General features: G+C 40.5%; 1 protein-coding gene and 1 long non-coding RNA gene across 11 annotated transcripts in view; one reads left to right on the forward strand and one right to left on the reverse strand.

Moving 5' to 3' along the window:
* LOC141564710 (uncharacterized) overlaps positions 1–14385 on the reverse strand; it is a 30569-nt gene extending 16184 nt beyond the window's left edge. Inside the window, exons 1-3 of the long non-coding RNA XR_012488688.1 lie at positions 14057–14385; positions 7957–8043; positions 6561–6652 (exon numbers count right to left, since the gene is read on the reverse strand). This is a non-coding gene — a long non-coding RNA (uncharacterized LOC141564710). The remainder of the gene's footprint in view (positions 1–6560; positions 6653–7956; positions 8044–14056) is intronic.
* The window catches only part of LOC141564709 (uncharacterized), a 94419-nt gene continuing 78480 nt past the window's right edge, over positions 11292–27230 (forward strand). For 6 of the 10 annotated variants that reach the window (XM_074307544.1, XM_074307548.1, XM_074307553.1 and 3 more), the window contains exons 1-3: positions 11295–11506; positions 12652–12728; positions 26167–26227. The gene's annotated coding sequence lies outside the window, so the exon portion shown is untranslated. Of the gene's footprint in view, positions 11507–12027; positions 12206–12651; positions 12729–26166; positions 26228–27230 lie in introns of those variants that run through there. The other 4 variants (XM_074307551.1, XM_074307554.1, XM_074307550.1 and 1 more) reach the window with 4 other exon arrangements.

A 27230-nucleotide genomic window follows, 5' to 3' on the forward strand; every position in this document is an offset into this window, starting at 1 on the left:
TATATATGTTGGAGGGTTTGGTCAAAAAAATTTTAATCCATCAGGCTGTATGGTCAAAAAATTTGGAGACCACTTTTAGAAAAACTGAGAATTGATTCTTTTTTGATAGAGGGATTTTTGAATCATTCTTTCAAAACACATTTATTGTTCAGAGTACCATTCTAGGCATGGGAAGAGATACGGATTTTATATTAGACAATTCCTACCCTCAAATTATTGTCCACAAATAACCACATTTAATAGTGTCCAATTTAATCAATGTAGATACTGCCATTTATGATAGAAACTCTTCTATTGCCTTTTCAAAGTTTCTATATTTGTGTGAGGTTTTTATTAGCATTTTCCTGCAGCCATTCTTAGCTAGTCAAGTCTATGGACTTACTCTTCAGCATTAGACTCATAAACCTCAACCTATTTCTGGGATTCTTGGAGAGTCTCTGATTCTGCTCTGCTCTGGCTCCAGAGATGTTCCCCACACATAAAATTCCATTTGCCCCCTTTTTCCTTGCGTGAGTTGTTCTCCTGTATTCTTTCAAGCCAGGGCTCGGGTCCTATTTCCTACACAAGGCCTTTGCTCACCTGTCATTGTTATAGCTTTCTACTTGTTGAAATTTCTCAGTATCACTGTGCATGTATTTCTTGTTTCCTTGTCTTACCTGTATGGAATCCTCCAGTAGACTGTAGCTCCTTGAGGGCAGAGACAATTTAATTTCTATCTATGATCCTCAGTCCCTAGTATAATGTCTTACGCATAATAAGTTTTTAATAAATGTTAAGTGAATTAAATTGATTTATGTCCTGGTGGTTTGTTATTTAAAATAGTGAGAAGTACCATTTCAGCTGCTAAATAAAGTGGCCAAAGTCATCCAAAATGGGATCAGGCCAGAATCTTATGTCATATGGTATTCTGTTATTCTTTGGAACTATAGCTCTCTAGAATGGGGCAACTGGGTGTCTCTGTGGATAATGTGCTGGGCCTGGAGTCAGGAAGACACATCAAACCTCAGACACACCAACTGTGTGACTATTAACAAGTCACTTTAAAAAAAATTCGGTTCTGCACACATATATCTAGGATATACTATAATATATTTAATATGTATGGGAATGTCTGCCATCTAGGGGAGGGGGTGGAGGAGAAAATTCGGAACAGAAGGGAGTGCAAGGGATAATGTTGTAAAAAAAAAAATTACCTATGCATATGTACTGTAAAAAAAAAATTATAATTATAAAATTAACTAAAAAACAAACAAACCCAAGTCACTTAATTCTGTTTCCCTCAATTCCTCATCTGTAAAATTTGTGGAAAAAAACAGCAAAGCACTCCAGTATCTTCACTAAGAAAGCCTCAGATGAAGCCATGAACCAAAGTTGGACATGACTGAACAATAACAAAATTCTAGACAGGTTCTTCTTCAGATCACTGTCAATTCTCCCACTCATACTTGGAACCTTTCTAGCTTCTAGACTTGCCAAAGTCTATTCCAGGGGGCCAGCCTTGAAGAAGCCACGGTCTTCTCCAAGCCATTATAACAGAATTCAAGTTGAACCACACTCACTTCAAGGGAAGCCTGGGAAGATTTACAAAGCCCTAGCTTCTACCAGGTGAAAGGAGAAGGAACAAGAGCAAAATGTCTCTTCTCTTAGACAAATTTAGAGATGGAGCCATATTTTGGGTGGAATCAGACATGTGGGAATTTAATTTGCTTGAACACATACATCATGTATTTATGTGTATATGTACATATATGTATTTATGTGTATGTATAACACACATGTTTAAAAAATTTTTTTAATTTCCCAGTTGGGGAGAATGTGTGTGTGTGTGTGTGTGTGTGTGTGTGTGTGTGTGTGAGAGAGAGAGAGAGAGAGAGAGAGAGAGAGAGAGAGAGAGAGAGAGAATGTGGATCTAAAATAAAACAAAATTTGATTAAAAAAACCATATAACTGGTCAATTTTGGCTGCTTCAGCATCAGTGGTTGAATGTTTTTGAATGGTTTGCCTTGGATTTGAATAGATGTCATTTGGTCATTTTAGAGATTTTATTCTCTAGTCCTGATTTTCTCATTCATTTATGGGATTCACTCCATTTCTTTCAAGGGATTCTGGCCCACAGCAGTGATCATCCGCATTAAATTCACCTGTTCTGTTCATGTCACGTCCATGTCCATTCGCTGGTGATGCTTAATCTCTCCATCTCCTCTCTGACCACATCCTCTCACCTTGGTTCGTAGACACTATGTTCCAGCTTGCTGTGCATATTGATCTTCCCAGCATGCGATTTTCCTTTTGTCCCCTAACGGATCTGCAGCTCAGCTTGCTCTGGGCTTTGGGGGCTCCTCTGAGCTGTATGCTGCTTTTGCTCTCTAATACACTGGACACCTTCCAATTTGAGAGGCTCCTCTTCCAACGACATCTCTAATAATTTAAGCACCTCTCTGCTAATCACCTGTCTGATTGGGAAATCTTGCACAATGTAGCTCATCGTTTCACTGTCTTATGCGAACCCTTCCACCATGACAAGGCAGTGATCTGAGAGGGCTGTGACATATAGTAGGTGCCTAATCAATCAACTGCACATGGTAGACACTTAGTGTACTGCATATTAAGAAACTGGATTGAACTACTGGAAAAGCCGTCTCCTCAGAAAATGTCATAACAATGAACAAATGAATGAATGAATGAAAAACCATTTCATTAAGTTCTGACTAAGCTCAAGGATGTAATAATCTAAAACGGTATTTCAAGGACTTGTCTTTATTTTACTGGTGGCAAGATTAAAGCCGAGCATTGAGTGATTTGCCAATCAAACACAAAGTCAGGATCATACAAAATGAATCCAAGTCAATAAATTAATAATTAAAATATAATTCATTAAGCTCTTACCACACAGAAGCAATGTGCTCTGCACTAGGGATAAAAGAATCGAAACAGGCCTTGTCCAACAGCTTCAAGGCAAAAATCTAAATAGGGATTAGATGATGATGCCCCCAAAAGGTCTCTTGAAGTACACAGAGACTGACGGAAAGCTGTGCCTCCTCTGCTCTCAGATACGTCAGCATTAGGTAAAACAGACCTGGGAGATGTGTCCTGGGGAAAATGGGATATTCTGGACAAATTTGGCCTAGTGTGCGCCAGTCTTTGTTCTATAGCGGAATAAACAATTAAACAGAGTACATTTAAGTATGCCCATGCTGAGGAGAAGCACAAGTTGTCACCCCCTCACAGCTAGCAAACCACTCCAGTATTCCCACCAAGAATCCCCAAATGGAGTCAAGAGTCAGACACAATAAAAACATGACAAATAAAACAATACAGCAAAACAAGTGGAAAGGACTGCTCACTTTCACAAATAAAACAATACAGCAAAACAAGTGGAAAGGACTGCTCACTTTCTTGCTCAGAGAAAACTGAAATAGGAGGCTCTGCTCTTCTCATCAATTCAAAGCAACCTGGCACAAAGATTATGAAAAATTGCACAGGAGGAAGAGAGCAATCTGGGGTTGGATTTGGAAAAATGGGCACTGGTGCATCCAAGCACTCCCCTGAAAGCAAGGCCTAACTTCTTAGTATTCTCCTGGTCCGGAGGGATGGCTATGAGTCCCAGAACAGCACATTTCCCAAGCAATTAGTTACCACCTGCCTCTGGGGGAATAGACAGGAACACGGTAGGCAGGAGCAAGCTGCAACCTATAAAAGGCAGGGCAAAAGTGGTGGGTAAAAGATAGCAATCCATGGGAATTAAGCAAGCCCCAGATAGTGATAAGCTCTCAGAATACAAAACAAAAAATAAGGGAGGGTGGTCCAAGGGATAGAGCACCAGCCCTGAAGTCAGGAGGACCTGAGTTCAAATCCAGCCTCAGACACTTAACACTTCCTGGCTGTGTGACCCTGGGCAAGTCACTTAACTCCAACTGCTTCAGGGGGAAAAAAGGGAGAGGATTCTGGCAAGATGGTGGAGTAGCCTGTTAAGTTTCAAGCTCTCTAGATTTCCCACACAAATAGAACAAATTTGAGCCTCAAGGCAAACATAGACTGGTGAAAAAATCAAGAGGACTTGGGGCAGAACAGGAGACCTCTTGGTACAATTGGACAAAGACCCCGGTCAGAATTAACCTGTCTGAAGTTCTGACAATCCTTCCTCCAGCTCCTCAGAAATACCAAGGGGGGAAGCCTGGGGCTAGCTGGGTGTGGCTGGAGCCTTAGAAGGAGCCGCAGAGGCTTTCACTTCTAGGACTGTGGAGTTGGGGTCTGAGCCCAAGAAGATGAAGTGAACCTCGGCTAAATGGGAACCCCAGGCCCAGCTGTGCGGCTGAGGTGTGGCCCTGGGAGAGAAGGAGCCAGTACACCGGGAGTACACGTACCAAACACTTTTCACACAAATAAAGTCTGATCTAAACAACTGGAAAAATATCAAGTGCTCAGGGGTAGGCGAAACAAATATGATGGAAAAGATCATTCTATCTAAATTAGTCTACTTCTCCAGTGCTAATCAAACTGCCAAAAATTATTTTATAGCCCTAGAAAAAATAGCAAAATTCATCTGGAAAAATAAAAGATCAAAGGATTTCATGGAAAACAATGCAAAGATGGTGGCCTAACCGTACCACATCTACACCTGTATTATAAAGCAGCAATAATCAAAATCATTTGGTACTGGCTGAGAGTGGTGAATCAGTGGAATAGATTAGGTTCACAAGACACAAAAGTCAATGGCCATAGTAATCTTGTGTTTGGTAAAGACTGCAGCTTCTGGGATAAGAACTTGCTATTTGTCAAAAATGGCTGGGAACACTGGAAAATAATATGGCAGGCACTAGGGATAGACCAATATCTCACACCCTATACCAGGAGAAGATTGAAATGGATACATGATTTAAACAAAAGGTAACACTATAAGCAAATTAGGAGAGCAAGGGATAGTTTACCTGTCACGTCTTTGGAGAAAAAAAGACTTTATGACTAAAGAATTAGAGAACATTATGAAATACAAAATGGGTAATTTTGATTATGTGAAATTAAAAAGCTTTTACATAAACAAAACTAATTTGGCTAAGATTTGAAGGGAAGCAGGCCAATTTTTCTGATAAGGGCCTCATTTCTTTCTTTTTATATTTTATTTTGTTTTTTATTAATTTTTATAATTATAACTTTTCTTTGACAGTACATATTCATTGGTAATTTTTTTTTTTTTTACAACATTATCCCTTGTACTCCCTTCTGTTCTGAGTTTTTCCCCTCCTTCCCTCCACCCCCTCCCCTAGATGGCAGGCTTTCCCAACCATATTAAATATCTCATAGTATATCCTAGGTACAATATATATGTGCAGAACCGAATTTTGTTGTTGTTGTTGTTGCAAAGGAAGGATTGTATTCTCAAGGTAAAAATAATCTGGGAAGAGAAACCAAACCAAACCAAACCAAAAAAAAAAAAAAAAAAAAACAATGCTCACAGTTTACACTCATTTCCCAGTGTTCCTTCTCTGGGTTTAGCTGATTCTGTCCACCATTGATCAATTGGAATTGGATGAGCTCTTCTCTATGTTGAAGATATCCACGTCCATCACCATACATCCTCATACAGTATCATTGTTGAAGTGTATAATGATCTTCTGGTTCTGCTCGTTTCACTCAGCATCAGTTGATGTAAGTCTCTCCAAGCCTCTCTGTATTCCTCCTGCTGGTCATTTCTTACAGAACAATAATATTCCATAACCTTCATATACCATAATTTACCCAACCTTTCTCCAATTGATGGACATCCATTCATCTTCCAGCTTCTAGCCACTATGAAAAGGGCTGCCACAAACATTTTGGCACATACAGGTTAAGGGTCTCATTTCTAAAATATATGGAAATCTGAGTCAGATGTATAAGAGTACAAATCATAAACTGATAAATGGTTAAAGGATACGAACAGACAATTTTCAGATGAACTTAAAGCCATGTAGTCTTATGAAAAAATGGCTTAAATCATTGTTGATTAGAGAAATGTAAATTAAAACAGCTCTGAGATACCAGCTCATGCCTCTCAGAGTGGCTAAGATGATAGGGAAAGATAATGATAAATGTGGGAGGGGATGTGGAAAACTGGGACTCTTATGCATTGATAATGGACTTGAAGAATGATCCAGGCCTTGTGGAGAGCAATATGGAACTATGCCCAAACTGGATCCTTTGAAAGAGATCATAAAAGAGAGAAAGGGACCCCCATGTGCAAAAATGTTTATAGCAGCACTTTTTGTGGTGGCAAAGAATTGGAAAATGAGTGGATGCCCATTAATTGGGGCATGGCTGAGTAAGTTGTGGTATATGAAAGTAATGGAATAATATAGTTTTATAAGAAATGATGAACAAGCTGATTTCAAATAAGCCTGAAAAGTCTTACATGAACTGATACTGAGTCAAGTGAACAGGATAAGGAAAACATTATACACAGCAATAGCAAGATTGTGTGATGATCAGTTATGACAGAGCTCTTCTCAGCAGTTCAATGATACAAAGCAATTCCAATAAACGCGAGGTAGATATGATGTTTTGGGGTAGAAAGGGAGGCCTACCTGGGCAGGTGTGCTGCAAGGCTGCAAGGTCCAGACAAACAGTAGTTCTCAGTGCCCCCGTGCCAGCTTCAGATGGGCAAGTTTGACTTCTGCTGAAGTAGAAAGATTGAGAATGAAAATTTGTGCATATAAGAAAGAACTATGGAGCTTAAATGTGGGATCAAAGCATCCTATTTTCACCTTTCTTTTGTTTTGATTTTTCTTTTCTAACATGATTCATATGGAAATGTGATAAAAATGAATGTATGTGTATAATTTATATCAGATTTCATATGGAAATGTGATAAAAATGAATGTGTGTGTATAATCTACATCAGATTGCTCCCTGTCTTGGAAAGGGGGAGGAAAGAAGAGAGGGAGAAAAAATTGGGAATTCAAATTTTTTTTTCATATTTTTCTTTGAGGGCTATACACATAAATTCTTTTTTTAAAAAAAATATTTCCTTATGAATCATGTTGGGAGAGAAAAATCAGAACAAAGGGGGGAAACCAGAAGAGAAAGAAAAAAAGAAGAAAAATAATAATAAATACAGCATGTGTTGATTTACATTCAGTCTCCATAGTTCTCTCTCTGGATACAGAAGGTGTTTTCTACCCATAGTTTATTAGGATTACCTTGGATCAGTGAACTGCTGAGAACCAACTTTGTCATAGTTGATCATCTCCCAATCGTGCTATTGCTGTGTACAATGTTTTCCTGGTTCTACTGTTTCGCTCAGCATAAGTTCATATAAACCTTTCCAGACCTCTCTAAAATCAGTCTGTTCATTATTTTTATAGGACAATAATATTCTAATACCTTCGTGTGCTACAACTTGTTCAGCCACTCCCCAATTGATGGGCATCTACTTATTTTCCAATTCTTTGCTACCACCGAAAGAGCTGCTACAAACATTTTTGCCCATGTGGGTCCTTTTCCCTCTCTTTTGATCTCTTTGGGATACAATGGAACTAAAAATCTTACAAAAATGAATGTTGAAAAGCACTTTTACATGTATTTGGAAAAATAATGTACTATTAAAGTAAAATTTCAAAAAAGAATTGGATTTTATCCCAAACTACTTCTGGGACTGGGAAGAGGTAATGCGGGTTTCTCCTTTTAGAAGAATGAGAGGTTGGAACCCTTTGATTTAATAAATAACATCTGAACTGCATCTAATGAAGCAACAGGTTTTGATTGTGGTAGATAAATTAATGAAGAAAAGCACTTAGGCTGAAATGAACTCCTAGCATAGGAAGGTTTGAAGTAGTATGTTCAATTTGCCATAGGATTCAAATGTAAAGGTAAGTTGGATGTTCTTCATAATGGATTTGAAAGATTTGGAAAGAGAAATGAAGGTTGGAGGGGAGATATAGGAGGTAGATATGATGTTTTGGGGTAGAAAGGGAGGCCTACCTGGGCAGGTATGCTGCAAGGCTTTGAGGCCTGGACACAGTAGTTCTCAGTGCCCCCGTGCCAGCTTCAGATGGGCAAGTGTGACTTCTGCTGAAGTAGAAAGATTGAGAATGAAAATTTGTGTTGCTTGATTTGAAAGCCAAGACAATTACTGAGGAGTAGGAGAAAATTGATAAAAGTGCTCTTAAGTGTGATAATTGGAGTAGAGTGGGGTCACTTTAAAGATATGTATTAGTGGGAGAGGATTGTGGGAAGATGGTAGAGTAGGTCAGAAAAACCTAAGCTCTCCAGATTTTGGCCACAAAAACCAGACAAAATTGTGCCCCAGGGAGAGTGTAGACCCCTGAAAAACAAATAAGACTGGGAGCAGAATGGGGTCCCCTAGCGAAAGAAAGATCCCTAAACTGAGATGCATAAAGGCCTCCAGGCTAGTTCTGCAGACCGTAAGCAAAAGCCCCTGGGCAGAATGCAGAGACCCCCAGGGGGAGGAGAAAGGGGAGGCTGCCTCTGAGATCTTAGGTGGGACCCTAGGGAGGGGGATGGGGGAAATGGGCTGCTGAGAGCAGCTGTGGGGAGCCCTAGGGCTTGCTGGGTTCAGAAGCAACCTCAGGCCAAACCACAGGGACTTTCACTTCTGGGACTGGGAGGGGAGTCGGGATCTGGGTGGGAGAAGCTCAGGACCCAGCAGCTGGGCTGCAGAGATTCGACCCTGGGCTAGAAGGAGCCAGCAAGGGTAAGTGCAGAAGCAGTGAGGAAGGGAATTTGGAGGAGGGTAAGGTTCTGCATTTGGGGTTCTAGGTCAGAAGGGAGAGCTGAAGGAGAGCCTAAGGCCAGAGCCATCATCTCCCCCAACCCCAATGAAAAGAAAGGGAAGGAAGGGAGAAACTAGATGGCTTAGTGGGGGATAGAGCACTGGTCCTGGAGTCAGAGAGACTAGCCTCAGACACTTAATACTAACTGTTTGGCCCTGGGCAAGTCACTTAACCCCAATTGCTTCACCAAAATCATCATCATCATCATCATAAATTTTAAACAAAATCAGGCAAAGGAGAAAGAAGCTAACCATAGAAAGTTACATAGGAATAAGGCAGACCAGGGTTCATCTTCAGAGGAGGATATTGAATTAAAAAAAAGCCTCTCCTATTCCAAAGACTAATGCTAAATGGTTACCTCCCCCCAAAACAATTTTCTATAGAATAATTTTTTTTTTTAAAAAATCAAATGAGAGAGATTGGGAAAAAAACTAAAAAAAAAAATTCAAACAAATAAGATCATGAAAAGAAAGACAACCAATTAGAAAAGGAGATCCAGCATCTTAAAAAAGAAAATAACTCTTTGAAAATTAGAATTGGGCAAGGGGAAGCCAATGAAGGTATAAAATGCCAAGAAATTATAAAACAAAGACTACCTGGAAAGCTAAGGCAAACAAACAAACAAACAAACAAAACCCACCTTAATGCAATAATACAAGAAATTATTAAAAAAATATAAAATGCCAAGAAAGAATCAAACAAAGACTACCTGGAAAGCTAAGACACACAAAAACAAAAACCCACCTTAATGTAATAATACAAGAAATTATTAAAGAAAATTGTGCTGAAGTGATAGAACAAGAGGGGAAAGTAGGGGGAAAAAAGTCCATTAATCACCACCCCAAAGAGATCCCACAAGGAAAAAATATAACATCATCTTTGCTAAATTTCAAAATCCCCAGAACAGAGAAGATTTTACAAGCTCCAAGAACAACAAAAACATGATTCAAATATGCTGGAGCTACCATTACAATGACACAGGATTTATCAGTGGCAACAATGAAAGAAATTTAAAAAAAACTACAGGTCCTGGAATACCATATAACAACAAACAAAAGAACTAGGGTTGTGATCAAAAATATATCTAGCAAAATGAAGTATAATATTAAATAGAAAAAAAATGGAGATTCAGTGAACTGTCAGATTTACAGGATTTTGTCTCAAACCTGAACTCCATAGAAAATTTACCATATAAAAGCCAGCATCAAAGACTAATTTCAAGGGATTCAATAAGGATGAACTGTCTATGTTTAACAGGTGGAAATGTAAACCATATGTTTAATACTGACATTAGAAAGTAGGTAATCCATAAGAAAGAAAGGGTAGAGCTCAGTAAAAAGCAAAACGATTTGGAAAAGGTAAAAATAGTAATTGTGCTAGAGGAATGAGGTGTGAGAACAATCCACGGAGGATTTAGATGGGGGGAGGGGAGAGGAGCTGATAATTCTGAAAACCATCTCACCTGGGGAATGGGTTAAAAAGGGAATAATAATATGCCAAGAAGGGTTTAGCACCCTCCAAAATCTGTAAAGAAATAAGGGAAAAGGGAATAGGATAAAGTGGGAATAGGAGGATTCGTAGATTATCATTAGTGGGATAAACAGGGTAGATCCTTGGGAATGAGGTAAAAAATGAAGGAGAGGGTGAGGGGAGAAGATAAAGAAGGGATCCATTGTGGGGGCGAGGAGAATTGCAGGTTAGGGAATAGCAAAGCAAGTTAAGGAAGGGAAGTAAAGAATTAAAAGGGGTAGAAAATAAGAAATACACAAGCACCATAACAATGATCAGAAGTGAGATTTATTAGGAAAAAAAGGAGAGGTAGTGATTGCTCATTGATCTCTAAGTCTGTCTTGAAAAAAAATCATGTGAAAAAAAATCTGCATTCTGCATTGCATGTCAGCCATATTAATAGTGTTCTAGAGATAGGCATTGTATTTGTGTATTTATATATATGTGTGTGTATGTATTTGTGTTATGTATGTGTATATATATATGTATATGTATATATATATTTATCAGTGTGTGTGTGTGTGTGAATACATAAATATATACATAAATATATCTGTGTTTAACTGTAGCCTGCTTGGTGCTGGTGGGGGAGGAAAGGAAAAAAAAAAGTGCACTGCAGAAAACAAAACCCTTCAAGGAAGCAAAAAAAAAAAAAAAAAAAAAAAAAAAAAGATGGACAGTCATGAATACAATGTATTCTATCTATTATCACATATGCTTTCTTGAAATAATAATTTATTGTTACATATTTTGAATCCCTAGTGATTTTCTGCTGGACACGTGACAATATATTTTTTTCTTTTTTTTCCATTTTGTTTTTTTCTTATTCTGCATTTAAATTTCAAAGAAAAAACATGGTTTTTTTTAAGGACATTAATCAATCTTAGTGGATTAGGTGGAAATAGTGAATCCCATCTTATGAAATGCTTGGAATAAATAGCCCTTGTGTAAAATATATTAAATAAGTGAAGTTATAAGTAAGATTCTATATAATACCATTTGGAAAATAGATCCAGGTGTAATTGAATTTATCATCCGCGGGACTACTTTTCCCACAAGTCACTGCCCGGATTGCTGCCTCCTATCCAGACCCTGGACTGCTCTTGGTCAGTTGCCATGGAAACCGTCGCCAAGGAGGAATAGGAGAGAAGGGGCCAAAATCGTCGGAGATGGGACCAGGACCACCTGAGGATGACTTCGGAAACCTGTTGTCCTCTTTAGCCGACCTGGTGAGAGGGACCACCGCCACCCCCCTGTCCCTCTCCACCTCCCCTCGCTCGCTCCCACCGCTGTGGTGGCGACGCCCACCCTCTTCCTTCATCCTCCTCCCATCCCTTCCCTTTATTTTCCCTCCCTTCTTCCCTTTTCCTCTCTTCTCCCTTTTGCTGCCCTTCTTTCCCCTTCCCCTCTTCCAGTTTATCCCTAGCCGATCATCCCTTTGCGATCATCTCTTTCCCCGCTCATCCCTTTCCTCGCTCATCCCCGTCCCCATCCCCTTCCTATTTCTTTCGTCTCCCCTCCTTTTCCCCCTTTCTCCTCTCTTCTCCCCTTCTCCTCTTCCTCCCGCCTTCCTTCCCTTCATCTTTTCTTCCTCGCCCCCTTTTTCTCCCCTCCTTTTCCCCCTTCTCCCCTCTTCTCCCCTCTCCTTCCCTTTCACCCCCCCTTCCCCTCCTCCCTTTTTCCTTTTCCCCTTCTCCCTCTCCCTCTTGCCTCTCCTCCTCCCCCTCCCTTTCTTTCCTCCTCCCACCCTCCCTCCCTCCTCCTTTTCCTCCTTCCTCTCTTCCTGCCCATTCCAGACTGCTCAGGTCCCCCACTTCTCTTTGGATCCATATTCTAGAATTAGGATGGGAGGATTCCCGCGGGAGCTGACCCTGCTCCGACGGACCCAGCCTCCGAGCCTGAGCATCGGGGGGAAGGGGCACGCGATGGTATTTATCCACTCATTCATTGATTCAGTGTCCATCCCCGTTATTACCCTGGGTTAGACCCGGGTCCCCGAATTTCAGTTCGGGGGGAGACGCTCTGCCCGTGTGGGGGCCAGCCTCCAGGCGCTGGCGCATTTCCCTGGATGTGTGGTCGCCTCGCGTGCTGCCTTCAGATTCCCTAGAGAGCAGAGCCCTGACCCCTCCTCTGGGGTGGGCGCCAGGGGGGGCAGAAGATCTTCCTCGGTTAGACCTGGGGAAGGAGCCGACTTTGGAATCCCGGAGGTGCGGCTTACCGCTTAAAGGCGCTAGACACTAGATGGCCCCTTCCCCTTCGGGAAGCAGGGGAGCAAGACCGCCTAGTCTTCTGACCTCGAGCCCCGGGGGGGGGGGGCTCCTTGCCCCGGGCTCGAGGAAACGCGAGCCCCTCACCTCTGCTCTCTGCTTCGCAGCTCTGCCTCTGAGGGAGCCGCTCCTCCCCAAGAGAGGAGCGTTCCGAAGAGAATGATTCCTGTCAACCCTCAGCCAGGTGAGTCGGGTTTTCTTATTTGCTGAAATGATACCCAGATTCCCAGAGACGGGAATCCCTCTGGTCCATATGCCACAAGCTAGGATGCTGGGGTCCTAGTGATGGGGGGGCTTCCCTGGAACTGCTGGTGTCAAGTCACTAAGCGGTCATTCAGTGCTTCCACTATGAGGGGCACCCCAAAAGGCCCCCCCGGGCCCCCCTCCGTAATTGGGGAGGAAATACGCCCTTGGACCACACTCGGGTCCCTGCCCTCGCAGAGCCCCCTCCATCCTGTAATTGGGGAGGTAATACGCCTTCGGCGGCTGCTGCTCTGCCGCTGCCCAGCCGCCGCCCACCCCCCCCCTTTTTGCTGCTGCTGTGCTCTGGCTGCCCGCTCCCCCGCCCTCAGCCGCTCCTGCATCTCCCCCCGCCCTTGCCCGCTCCTGCATCTCCCCCCGCCCTCACCCGCTCCTCGCTCCCCCGCCCTCGCCCGCTCCTTCATCTCCCCCCGCCCTCACCCGCTCCTCGCTCCCCCGCCCTCGCCCGCTCCTGCGGCTCCCCCCGCCCTCGCCCGCTCCTGCGGCTCCCCCCGCCCTCGCCCGCTCCTGCGGCTCCCCCCGCCCTCGCCCGCTCCTGCGGCTCCCCCCGCCCTCGCCCGCTCCTGCGGCTCCCCCCGCCCTCGCCCGCTCCTGCGGCTCCCCCCGCCCGCTCCCTCTTCTCACTGTTGGCAGCCCCGCCTCCACAGCCGCCACCGCTGCCCTGCGTGCCCCCCTCTCCCGCGGCTGCCCGCTCCTGCCCCGCCCCACTTCTCTACTCCTGACTGTCGCCTGCCTGTCACTCTGCCTTCCCCACTCCTCGGGCTGTCCCCCTCCCTCCGGCTGCTCCTGTCGCTACCCCTACCTCAGCGGCCCACCCCTCCCCCTCCACTGCGGCTCCCCGCCTCCGCCCCACCACGGCCACAGTGCAGCCGCCTCTGCGGCAGTTCTGCCGCCGCCGCAGCGTCGTCGTCTGTCTTCCCCCCCCCTCCAGGCTGCTCCCTGTCCCCCGCCCCTGCTGCGGCGGCCCCCTCCCACATAGACACAGCCTCCTGCTCCTCCCCTCCCAACCAGGCTGAGGCCGCTGGCGCTGTCCCCCGCGGCCCCAGGCGGGCTCGCCACTATCCGCCATTATCCACCATTATCCGCCGCCGCCGCCGCCCTTGGGGGTAGCAAGGCGGGTCAGCCCCGAGTGGCGGGGGCCATCTGAGCGGAGCCCGGCACTGGGTCCCATGGCATCTAGGAGGTGAAGGAGAGGAGCGGAGAGGAAAGCCCACCCGGGGGCGGGGGAGTGGGGGGGGTCTGTGTGCGAACCTCTGCGGGCGCTCTCCACTTGAGGGTCTTCCCTTCCAAGCCGGGGTTTCGCGGACCCTTCCGTGCCTCTGGGCTTCCTCATGGGATGGGCCTCGGAGAGCCCTGGCGGAGGCCGCCTCTGCCGCTGCGTCTGCAGAAGTCCTGCTCTGACCACTGGGCGGCAGGCTCCGCAGGGGAGGAGGCTGCCAGCGGCCCAGCTGCCGCCCCTCCCCCCCCCATCTGGCCGCGGCTCCCAGACACTGGGCCCCCAAGTGAGAACAAAGGACAGACCAGGCGTGCAGGGCCCGCGCTGGTCAGCGCCCCCGCCCTGCGGGGCCTCAGCCCCGTAGCGCTCTCGGTCCTCCCAGGGCCCCGCACTGACTTCTTTGCATCACATCCCCTTCCTCCTCCCCGCCCCCCCAATAGCATCCCAGCTCCTCTGGGCCGAGACTTGGGGTTTCCTGGGACAGCCTGGTCCCGCAGCCTGCGGAGACGGAGCCCCTCATTTCGAAAACCAGAGGGGGTGAAACTCGGCGGAAAATAATGAGGTCGGGGCAGCAATTCCCAATTCAAAGTGGGAGTCACTGGACACATGGGAAGAGCTCCCCAGGCTTCCTCTTTGCCACAAAACACCTTCAGTTATGGGAAGAGGCTACAGACAAAAGGAAGAGGGAAAATAGCCCCCGGGAGCAGAAGTGTCAAATAGAGTCAGGGGGCAGACAGCTAGCAAGGGAAGCGTTTTAACCATTAACATGGAGAAGACGTGTTCCTCTGCCCTCCTTACAGTTAACCCGCAGAAAGGCCATGCGCCAGAGGGGAGGCGCCTCACGGCATTAAGTGATGCATAAAAAGCCAATGACCTCAGAGGAGAGTAGCGGGCTTGCCAAGCCATGCGGCTCTGCCATTGACGGGGCGTCCTAAAAGGGATTTAGCCCCCGAAAAGACTTAACCATGACACGGAGAGAGACACTGGGGCAGGGGGGAGGGGGAAGGAGAAACACACCGTGAAAGGGGATTTTAGTAAAGGGGGCAGGGGGCCCGGGGCAGATTTACTGGGGAAATGTCACCTGGGATGAGGTCTGACGTCATAACCTGGCTTCCTGATTGGATCCTGTAAGGTGAGTGGGAGGGGAAGGTGGAGCCCATCCCCTAACAGCCCTTCCCTGCTTGCCTCAGGGAGTATTATAATCGAATTAGTACTATTAATATTATAATCTAATTAGTGCCATTACTATTAGCATTATAATCTAATTAGTACTATTAATAAAAAACCCTAATTAGCACTATTAGTATTATAATCTAATCAGTACTATTAGTATTATAATCTAATTAGTGCCATTACTATTAGCATTATAATCTAATTAGTACTATTAATAAAAAACCCTAATTAGCACTATTAGTATTATAATCTAATCAGTACTATTAGTATTATAATCTAATTAGTGCCATTACTATTAGCATTATAATCTAATTAGTACTATTAATAAAAAAAACCCTAATTAGCACTATTAGTATTATAATCTAATTAGTACTATTAATATTAATCTAATTAGTGCCATTACTATTAGCATTATAATCTAATTAGCACTATTAGTATTATAATCTAATTAGCACTATTAGTATTATAATCTAATCAGTACTATTAGTATTATAATCGAATTAGCACTATTAGTGTTAGTATTATAATCTAATTAGTGCCATTACTATTAGCATTATAATCTAATTAGCACTATTAGTATTATAATCTAATTAGCACTATTAGTATTATAATCTAATCAGTACTATTAGTATTATAATCGAATTAGCACTATTAGTGTTAGTATTATAATCTAATTAGTGCCATTACTATTAGCATTATAATCTAATTAGCACTATTAGTATTATAATCTAATTAGCACTATTAGTATTATAATCTAATCAGTACTATTAGTATTATAATCGAATTAGCACTATTAGTGTTAGTATTATAATCTAATTAGCGCCATTACTATTAGCATTATAATCTAATTAGCACTATTAGTATTATAATCTAATTAGCACTATTAGTATTATAATCTAATCAGTACTATTAGTATTATAATCGAATTAGCACTATTAGTGTTAGTATTATAATCTAATTAGCGCTATTACTATTAGCATTATAATCTAATTAGTACTATTAATAAAAAAACCCTAATTAGCACTATTAGTATTATAATCTAATCAGTACTATTAGTGTTATAATCGAATTAGCACTATTAGTGTTAGTATTATAATCTAATTAGCGCTATTACTATTAGTAATATAATCTAATTACTACTATTAGTATTATAATTGAATTAGTACTATTAGTGTTAGTATTATAATTAATTAGCGCTATTACTATTAGTAATATCTAATTACTACTATTAGTATTATAATTGAATTAGCACTATTGCTATCAGTAATATAATCCAATTAGCACCATTAGTACTGTAATCTAATTAGTACTATTAATATAACCTAATTAGTACTATTAGGATTATAATCTAATTATTACTATTACTATTAGCAATATAATCTAATTAGTACTATTCACATCATAATCTAATCAGCACTCTTATCATAATATAATCATCACTATTAGTGTCATAATCTAATTAGTACTATTAGTGTCAGTATTATAATCTAACTATTACTATTACTATTTGTGATATTATCTAATTAGTACTATTAGTAATACAATCTAACCACTATTAGCATTATAATCTAATTAGCACTATTACGATCAGTATTATAATCAAATTAGTACTATTAGTAATAAAATCTAATTAGCAGTATAAGCAATGTAATCTAATTAGTACTATTAGTATTATTAGCTTCATAATCTAATTAGTATTATTAGTTTCATAATTTAATTAGCCCTATTACTATCAGTATTATAATCTGATTAGTACTATTGTTATTATGATCCAATTAGTACTATTGCTATCAGTAATATAATCCAATCAATACCATTAGTATTTGATCTAATTAGTACCATTACTATTAGTATTATAGTCTAATCAATACTATTAGTATTGTAATCTAATTACTACTATTATAATCTGATTAGTTCTATATAACTTAATTAATACTATTGCTATTAGTATTATAATCTAATTAGTACTATCACTTTTAGTATTATAATCTAATTATTACTATTATATTCTAATTAGTACTATTACTATTAGTAATATAATCTAAGTAGTACTATTACTATTATAATCTAATTAGTTCTATTAGTATTGTAATCTATTTACTACTATTACAATCTAATTAGTACTAGTGGTATTATAATTTAATTTGCACTATTAAAATCTAATTAACACTAGTACTATTAAGTAATATAATCTAATTAATACGATTACTATTACAATCTAATTAGTACTATTGTTATTATAATCTAATTAGCACAAATACAAGCTAATTAGCACTATTTCTATTAGTAATATAATCCAATTCATACTATTGCAATCTAATTAGCACTATTACTATTAGTAATCTAATCTAATCAGTACTATTACTATTATAATCTAATTAGTACTATTACTATTAGTAATTATAATCTAATTAGTACTATTGCTATTATAATCTAATTAGCACTGAAACTATTTTAATCTAATTAGTACTATAACTATTAGTACTATCTAATTAGCACTATTACTATTATTATTATAATCTAACTAGTACTATTAGTAATATAATCTAATTAGTACTATTACTATTAGTATTATAACCTAATTAGTACTATTAACGATATAATCCAATTAGTACTATTACTATTGGTATTATAATCTAATTAGTACTTCAGGTTTTCTCTGCCAATACCACCTAATTACCCAGAACGTCATTTCCTAATTTAAAAAATCTTCCAAAAGCTGGGGGGGGGGTCCCTAAATGGAAAGGAACCTAGGAGACTTCTACTGAAATTTTAGAGACCAAACACAGAGACACTTGTTAAGGAATTTCCCAGAAGCTGGAAGTGAAATACAGTGACCTAGGGGAAGGAGTGTTACAGGGGCCAAACTTTGGTAACACACTGGGGTACAAAGTTGGTTACCAAGGCACAATTGGGGAGATCAGCACTGGGACCCACTCAGTATTTCGTTGGAGTGCATTCACCAATCAATCCCCCTCAAACAAAAGGGGCCCAAAGTCCTTTGGGGTATGGGGCAATGGTCTCATTTTCAAAAGCTGCTTCCTGCTAAGAATGGGTGTAGAGCTGAATCATCCTACAGGATCCCCGTTTGGAGGGCTGCTGAGCTCAAGAGACTGATTGAAGCAGCATCTGGTGAGTTCTGAGTCAGATCCCCGAAGCTGGTCAATACAACTGATCAATACGTGCGGATCATTTGAAGTTAAGCAAAGGCTAGAAGAAAATAAATCTAACAAGTCAAAGCCAGGAACAGTATTATTATAAAGTGTCGGGCCTCTGGTACAAAAATGATGGTTGAGGGGGTCTCCAAGTGGAGATAGAGCCTTCTGCCTGTAGTTTGGGCAAAAAATGATTCCCTCTCTGTGGGTGGGTACCCATGAGGTTGGGCACTTGGAGGCAGAGCCCTCACTTTTGGGGAGGAGGGGCATATGATCAAAGTTCATGACCTTCCCTGGTGTGCCGGGAGGAGCAGACTTCTGGGAAGAACTGGTTGGGCATCACCTTTTAGTAGAGACCACACCATGGGTAAGGAGAGGCTTGCACTATATTTTTAGAGAACCCAGAATTAAAAATTAAAAGAGGGGGTAGGGTGGAGGTCTCAGGGAAAAAACGAGATCTCTGAGATCTTGATTTGGCGAGACCTCCTCCACAGAGTAGGAGTATAATCAAAAGTTTATTGAGGGAGCAGCTATGTTGGTGCAGAGGATTGAGCAACAGCCCTGAAGTCTGGAGGACCTGAGGTCAAATCTGGCCTCAGACACTTAACACTTCCTGGCTGTGTGACCCTGGGCAAGTCACTTAACCCCAATTGCTCCTCCCCCGCCCAAAAAAGTCTATTGAACAAAAGGCTCACTTCACACAAATGTTAGTTGGTTCAGTGTCTGTGAAGCTTGAACAATTACCTTTCAAAAAGCAGGGCCAGAGGCAGCTAGGGGCGCAGTGAAGAGAGCACCAGCCCTGAAGTCAGGAGGACCTGAGGTCAAATCTGGCCTCAGACACTTAATATTTCCTGGCTGTGTGATCCTGGGCAAGTCTCTTAACCCCAATTGTCTCAGCAAAAAAAAAAAAAAAAAAAAAAAAAAGCAGGGCCTGTTGAGGCTGAAAAACCAGTCCACAAAGGAGAGGCTATTCAAATGGATTGCAAAAAAAAAAAAAAAAAGTTTATTGCAAAAATTGCATTTGGTTGGAGCCTAGTTTATAACCAGTAAAAATAATTAGTAGATTGGTATAGTTAAATTCATCCAGATGGTGAAAAGACTATATTCCTCTTTCTGCCAGGGTCTGTTATATGATGCAATGAATGTGTAGATTGACCAGTAGCCTCTTTCATGGCTGCATAAAGACATAGTACAAGCAGATTTCCATATTAGCTTAAATAAAATTGATTTTTGCATGAACATAACACAAAATACTCCATAAATTAAGTTTAAAATATTTATTTATTTTAATAATTTTAAATTTAAATTTAATAAAAATTTTTAATTTAAATAATTTTAATTTAATAAATTTAATAAATAAATTTAAATTTTTAATAATTATAATACCTTTTTATTTTAAAAATACATGCAAGGATAGTTTTCAACATTCACCTTTGCAAAACCTTGTGTTCTAGATTTTACTCCCTCCCTCCCCTAGACAGTATGTAAGCCAATATAAATTAAACACATGCAGTTCTAAACATAGTTGCACCTTTGTCATGCTGCATGAGAAAAATCAGAACAAAAGGGAAAAAAATACAATAAAGAAAAAAAGCCAGACGATAACAACAAAAATATGAAAATACTATACTTTTATCCATAGTCAGTCACCATAGCTCTCTGGATGTGGATGGCACTTTCCATCCCCAGTCTATTGGAATTGGTCTGAATCACTTCATTGTTGAAAAGAGCCCTGTCTATTATAGTGGATCATCATATAATCTTGCTGTTGTGTACAATCTTCTCTTGGTTCTATTCATTTCACTCAGCATCAGTTCCGGTAAGTCTCTCCAGGCCTCTCTGAAATCATCCTGCTGGTCATTTCTTACAGAACAATAATATTCCATAACATTCATATATCCAGCCATTCTCCCATTGATGAGCAGCCACTCGGTTTCCAGTTTTTTGCCACTACAAAATGGCTGCCACAAACATTTTTGCACATGTAGGTCCCTTTCCCTCCTTTAAGATCTCTCTGGGTTATAGGCCCAGTAGAGACACGGCTGGGTCAAAGGATATGCACAGTTTGATAGCCCCAAAGTTACATCTAAGACCCCTAAATTCTCTAACTTGCACTTCATTGGAGTAGCAGTTGGTTCTGACAAGCTATTGTGTCAATAGATCAGTGTTTTCTATATCTAGTTACATGTGGATCACTAGGCCCGATATTCGTGTCAATCCTGTGATTTACGTGGTTCAGATGAAAAAAAGCAAGATCTCACCTACTTGCTTTGAATATAGAAATTTGCTATAACAGATAAAAAGCAGGGGCATGATTATAGCAAATACAGCATCATCTTTACCTTTGACTTCAGGTAAGAATCACAAATGACGACCACACATGTCATAGCAATCCCACCCTTTTGCCAGATTTAGGAATAATTGGGTGAGGAACATTTATTTACAGAGGAATCCAATTGGGAAATAAATGTTCAAAGGCTCTGACCTTATGTACAGTTCAAAAAGCTGTTTTTCCAGATTTTTCCCAGATGCAAACAAACCTTTATGTGTACCCTCTGAGAAGTTGTGACATTTCTCTGGAATGGAGGGTTTTCTGACTTAATGGTCCATTATCCACACTTTTATTTAAACTCAAAAGAAATAACATTAGTTATGGTCCCAAGAAATTTTCTCTCAAATAGCCAAATCTCACATCAGAAGCTTCAGATCTAAAAAAAAGGTTTAAAGATCATTATGCATAACGTAAATTATTTCAGAACTGATAAGCAAATACTCAGTTAACTCTGTGTAAACATAGGTTATCTCTTTAAACAATAGAAACAATTTAAAAGTAAAAAAATTTCACTTAAGTAGCTGTGGGGCTCAGAAAGGGACTGAATGGGAGTGAATGGTTTTGGTTTTTTTTCCCCACCTTTCCCAATTAGTGAACCAGGGAAGAGATAGGGCTGGGTCTCAATGGGGAAGAGTGGATTATGCACTCATTTTTCAAGCCAAACTAATTTAAAATTAAAATTAAAGATTTCCCCCCCAGCTTTGTACTTCCTTTTTAATCTTGTTTTTGTTGGTTTTGTTTGAGCAAAACCTTTTTAATTTAATGTCATCAAAGTTGTCCATTTTACCTTTCCTAATGTTCTCTAGTTCCTCTTTGCTCATAACTTCCTTCCTTCTCCAAAGATCTTGGGTAAATTATCCCTTGTTCTCCTAATTTATATGATATCATTTTTTATCCCCAATTCATGTATCCATTTTGATCTTATTTTGGAATGGAGTGTGAGATGTAGGTAATATTTTCCAGTTTTCCCCGAAATTTTTGTTAAATAGAGAGTTCTTATTCCAGAAGCTGGAGTTTGGGGATTTATCAGATATTAGATGGCTACAGGCCTTGATTATTGTGTTGTGTGTATCTAATCGATTCCACACTTCACCATTCTATTTCTTAGCCAGGATCAAAAGGTTCTGATGACCGCTGCTTCGTAATACAGTGTTAGGTCTGGTACAGCTAAGCCCCCATAGGATGGATATTTTCTATGGAAAGGTAGGCGTAGGGAGGAAGATGTTTATTCCCCTCTCAGGGAGGGTCTTAATTTCTTAACCACTGCTCTTAAGCACGTGTTACTTCTGAACCATTGGCCACATTTTGAGGAAAATGGGGAATAGAAGCATGGAGCAAGTCCCAAGCTCCCTGGCATCTTGTGTCCCAGGGCCCAAGCTCCTGGTAGCCAGGGGTGTGCTTGGCCATGGCCTGTTTATCACAGCCCAGACCCTGCCCCTGCTCTGGTGGGCAACAGTGACTTGTTCTCCTTCCCCTGTGCCCGACTAATAGAGGCCCTGCAGGGCCCATTTGTTTCCCCACTTTTTGTTTTGGGAAGCCAGGATGTAAGGAGGTAAGTTCTGTCAGCTGCAGCTGCTCAGAGCTGGCCAGGGACAGAGAGGGCCAAGCAGGAGCTCTTCTGTTCTGGCCGAGATGCTTCAGGAAGTGGGGTGGGAAGCTTTGGGTCGCAGGTAAAGCAGGTGTTGGCGAGACTTCTTAGAGGGATTGTCCATGGGAGTTCTTCAAGACTCTCCAGAAGTCAGGATGAGGGAGACTTCCCCGGGATGGGAGTCCTAGAAAGGTGACCCTAAGTCCCCCAAGCCCAGTGGGGGTCCATAAGACCTGAAGATCTTTAGAACACCAGGGTCATGCTGTTTGCATAAAGCTGGGGAGACTTAGGGGAGTGTCTCCCCCTGCTGGTAGGCTGAAAGGGGAGCTGTCCTTACAGAGCCCACAGGAGGCAAGCTTAAGGAGATGTAAGGTCTCCTTGGCCTCTGGAAACGAAGGACGAAGGGTCAGGGGACGGAACAGAAGCCGTGCCCTCCACGGGTGACAGCTCATGACTGAGAAAGGGCCTTCCCCTGCATCCATCCAGGGATGCACAAAAAGGAAAGGAAGATGAGGGGGTGGCAAAAAGCAGCAGTTCTTGACCTGGGGGCATCAGTAATCATGCTGCCTCTTCAAAGCATAGATCCTCCCCTAGTTCACAGCAGTAAGATGGCTGACTGATTTCTGAGGAAATGGGGAAACTTAACTCTGGCACAGTGTGTCTAAGTGGACTGCCCTTCTGGTTTGACTGCTGTGAGAGCAGAAAGAAGAACTTTAAGAGAACCTTTTAATTTTTTTAAATTGTATTTTATTTTTCCAAATCCATGCAAAGATCTTTTCAACATTCACCTTGGCAAAACATTGTGATCCAATTCTTTCTCCCTCCTCCTTCCCTTGTGCAACAAGTAATCCAATATAAGTTAAACATGTGCAGTTCTTCCAAACATATCTGCACATTTTTCATGCTATGCAAGAAAAATCAGATCACAAGGGGAAAAAACCACAAGAAAGAAAGAAAGCAAATAATAAGAAGTAAAAATATTATGCTTTCATTCACATTCAGTCTCCATAATTCTCTCTCTAGATATGGATGGCACTTTCCATCACAAATTTGTTGGAATTGTCTGGAATCACTTCATTGTTGAAAAGAGCCACGCCCTTCACAGTTAATCATCACATAATCTTGCTGTTGCCATGGATAATGATCTGGTTCTGCTTATTTTACTCAGAAGCAATTCATATAATTCTCTCCAGGCCTCTCTGAAGCTGCTTGTTATTGATAATAGAACAGTAATATTCTATTACATTCATTTACCATAATTTATTCAGCCATTCCCCAACGGCTGTGCAGCCACTAAGTATCTAGTTTCTTTTTTTTCCCCTGGGGCAATTGGGGTTAAGTGACTTGCTCAGGTCACACAGCTAGGCAGCTCTAAAGTGTCTGAAGTGAGATTTGAACTCAGGTCCTCTTGATCTCAGGGCTGGGACTCTATCCACTGCGCCATCTAGCTGCCCCTAGTTTCTAATTCTTTGCCACTACAAAAAGGGCTGCCACAAACATTTTTTGCACATACAGGTCCCTTTCCCCCCGTTAGTATTTCTTTGGGAAATAATCCCTGTAGAAACACTGCTGAGTCAAAGGGTATGCACAGTTTGATAACTTTTTGGCATAATTCCAGATTGCTCTCCAGAAACTTAGTGGATACCCATTGATTGGAGAATGGCTCAATAAGTTAGGGTATATGATGTTATGGAATATTATTGTTCTGTAAGAAAGGACCAGGAGGATGATTTCAGAGAGGCCTGGAGAGACTTATATGATGCTGAGTGAAATGAGCAGGTACAAGAGAACATATTACACAGCAACAGCAAGATTATGTGATGATCAACTGTGATGGACATAGCTCTTTTCAACAATGAGATGACTGAGGCCAGTTCCAAGAGATTTGTGATAGAGCCATCTACACCCAGAGAGAGGACTGTGGGGACTGAGTGCGGATTAATTACAACATAGCATTCTCACTCTTTTTGTTGTTGCTCACTTGCATTTTGTTTTCTTATTCTTTTTTTTCCTTTTTGATTTTTCTTGTACAGGAAGAGAATTGCATACATGTTTATACATGTTGGATTTAACATATGGTTTAACATGTTTAACATATAGTGGATTGCTTGCCATCTAAGGAAGGGGATGGGGGGAAGGAAGGAAAAATCTGAAACACAAGGTTATGCAAGGGTCAATATTGAAAAATTATCCGTGCATATGTTTTTGAAAATAAAAAGCTTTAAAGTTTAAAAATTAAAATAAAATAAAATAAATGTTAAAAAAAAAAAAAAACCACAACCAGATTGCTCTCCAAAATGGTTGAATAAGCTTACAACTCCCCCAACAATGTATTAATATTCCAATTTTCCCACATCCCCTCCAACATTCAGCATTATTTTTTCCTGTTATTTTAGCCAATCTGAGAGGTGAGATGGGAAGTGGTACCTCAGAGTTGTCTTAATTTTCATTTCTCAAATCAATAATGATTTAGAGCATTTTTTCATATGACTAGATATAGCTTTAATTTCTTCATCTGAAAATTGTCTGTTCTTGTTCTCTGGCTATTTATCAGTTGGGGAATGGCTTGTATTCTCATAAATTTGAGTCAATTCTCTATATATTTTAGAAATGAAGCTCTTATCAAAGACTTAGGTCCCCCCCCCCCCATACTTTTCTGTTTCCCTTCCAATCTTGGCCAAATTGGTTTTGTTGGTGTAAAAACTTTTTAACTTAATATAATCAAAATTATCCATTTTGCATTTTTTAATATTCTCTAGTTCTTTTTTTGGTCATAATTTCCTCCCTTCTCCCAACTTTTCCCCTCCCCCCCACCCCTTCCCCTAGATGGCAGGTAGTCCATTACATGTTAAATGTTTTAAATATGTTAAATACAACATATGTATACATATTTATACAGTTATCTTGCTGTACAAAAAAAAAAATCGGATCTAGAAAGAAAGTAAAAAACCTGAGAGTGAAAACAAAAATAAAAGCAAACAACAATAGAAAGAATGGAAATGCTATATTGTAGTCCATACTCAGTCCCATGGGCCTCTCTCTGGGTGGTAAACTCTATTTATTCCTGTGCTCTCTAGTGTTAATAAGAATAGGTGTTGTATTTTGTGAAATGGTTTTTCTGCGTCTATTGAGATAATCATATGATTTCCGTTATCGATATGGTCAATTATGCTGATAGTGTTTTTTATATTGAATGAACTCTGTATTCCTAATATAAATCCCACTTGGTCATAATATATTATAATTTTCTGTAATCTTTGCTAATGTTTTATATAAAATTTTGCACTCACTAGGGAAATTAGTCTGTCATTTTCTTTGTTTTGGCCTTTCTTGGTTTAAGTGTCAGCCCCATATCTGTGTCATACAAGGAATTTGGCAGAACTCTTTCTTCCCCTATTTTTTCAAATAGTTCATGTAGTATTGGAATTAATTGTTCTTTAAATGTTTGGTAAAATTTGGACATTTTTTTCTTAGGGAGTTCATTTATGGTTTGTTCAAATTTTTTTTAATGGGGTTATTTAAATATTTTATTTCCTCATCTAATTTATATTTTTTATATTTTTTCAAAGTATTTATCTATTTTACTTAGATCATCATATTTATTGGCATACAATTGAGCCAAATAGCTCCTAATTATTATTTTAATTTCCTCTTCATTGGTAATAAATTCACCCTTTTCATTTTTTGTATTATTAATTTGGTTTTGTTTCCTTTTTCTTTTTTTCTTTTTTGTTTGTTTTCATAAAACCAACTTTTTGTTTTGTTTATTAATTTAATAGTTTTCTTAGTTTTTAATTTATTAATCTTTCCTTTGATTTTCAGAATTTCTAATTTGGTATTTAATGGGGGGTTTTAACATGCTCAATTTGTTGATCTTTTTCTCTCTTTTATTCACAGAAGCATGAAGAGTTATAAAATTTCTCTCAAGGACTGCTTTGGCTGAATCACATACATTTTGGTAAGTAGTCTCATTATTGTCATTCTCTTGGATAAAATTATTGATTATTTTTATGATGTGTTTGATCCATTCATTCTTTAGGATTAGATTACTTAGCTTCCAACAAAATTTTGGTCTGTTTTTCATGGCTGTTTATTGCATGTAATTTTTATCTGAAATGAATGCATTTACTATTTCTGTCTTTATGCATTTGATTTTGAGGTTTTTATGCCCTAATATATGGTCAGTTTTTGTGCAAATCCTATGTACCACCTCATTCAGTATTTTCCAAAGATCTATTGTATCTAACTTTTCAAAATTCTATTTATCTCCTTTTTGTTTGGGGTGTGTGTGTGTGTGTGTGTTTAGATTTATCTAGTTCTGATAGGTGGAGGTTGAAATACCCATCTAGTATAGTGTGGCTGCTGTTTCTCCTCACAACTCACTTAACTTCTCTAAGAATTTGGATGCCATAATACCATTTGATCCTTGCAAAACCTTGTGTTCCAAATTCCCTCTCCCTTTCTTCATCCTCTCCCCTTCCTCCATCCCCTCCTCTAGATGACAAGTAATTCAATATATGTTAAGTTTGTAAAAAATATATACGTTAAATCCAATATATGTATATGTTTATATAATCATCATGCTGTGCAAGAAAAATCAGATCAAAAAGGAAAAAAAAATGAGAAAGAAAACAAAATGCAAGTAAAAAATAACAAAAAGAGTGAAAATGCTATGTTGTGATCCACACTCAGTCCCCACAGTCTCTCAGGGTGTGCTGGCTCTCTTCATCACAAGGTCATTGGAATTGGCCCAGGGGGTACTTGAGGGTCTTAGAGAATAGATGCCCACCAAAGAGGGGCCTGCTCAAGCTGGAGAGAGCTTCTTAGTCAAGTGAGGAGCCCCTGAAGGCAGCCGCGGGGCTTCCTCTGTAGAGGTTGGGCCAGACACGGCTAGCCGGAAGTGAGGAGACCCCTAGGAATGGGGCCCTTCATCTCCATCCCCACATTAGGCGCCAATTTGT

This window comes from Sminthopsis crassicaudata, chromosome 3, assembly GCF_048593235.1.
Source record: "Sminthopsis crassicaudata isolate SCR6 chromosome 3, ASM4859323v1, whole genome shotgun sequence".
Taxonomy (NCBI): domain Eukaryota; kingdom Metazoa; phylum Chordata; class Mammalia; order Dasyuromorphia; family Dasyuridae; genus Sminthopsis; species Sminthopsis crassicaudata.